Source organism: Protobothrops mucrosquamatus, unplaced genomic scaffold (genome assembly GCF_001527695.2).
Source record: "Protobothrops mucrosquamatus isolate PMUCROS unplaced genomic scaffold, P.Mucros_1.0 scaffold774, whole genome shotgun sequence".
Lineage (NCBI taxonomy): Eukaryota > Metazoa > Chordata > Lepidosauria > Squamata > Viperidae > Protobothrops > Protobothrops mucrosquamatus.
Genome location: NW_015387042.1, coordinates 580,842 through 581,285, shown reverse-complemented (window position 1 = coordinate 581,285; position 444 = coordinate 580,842).

Sequence of the window (444 nt, the reverse complement as noted above, 5' to 3'; positions counted from 1 at the left end):
ATACCTTTCCCCCGGGCATAAGGGGATCGGTGAGCTGCCCGGGGTAGGAGTTGAGTTCCCGAGTCGTCCGATCTGGACGATGTAGGTTAGAACTCCTCCAGAGCCCCGAGGAACCTCCCCGATTCAGGACGCCTTCGCCTCGGCGAAGCTAGAAGCCGCCGCCACCGCTGCAACTTAAATTTAACCGTGAGTGACTATACGCAGACAAACCGACCCTGGAAGTTTGTTCCTTTCTTTGGACTTTACTCTGACTTGAGCTATTTTGATCTTCCCTATACCTGGGTTGGATTGTGCGAAAGTGAACTTAAAATGGCGATGAATGATACTTTCTAGCGAGAAGAAGTGAAAGTGATTTCCGGTTTGGAACTTTTGTTACTTTTAACACTTTCACTATCTGCTTTGGACTAATTGTTTAAAAGACTCTCATATAGACTGAAATTTTAA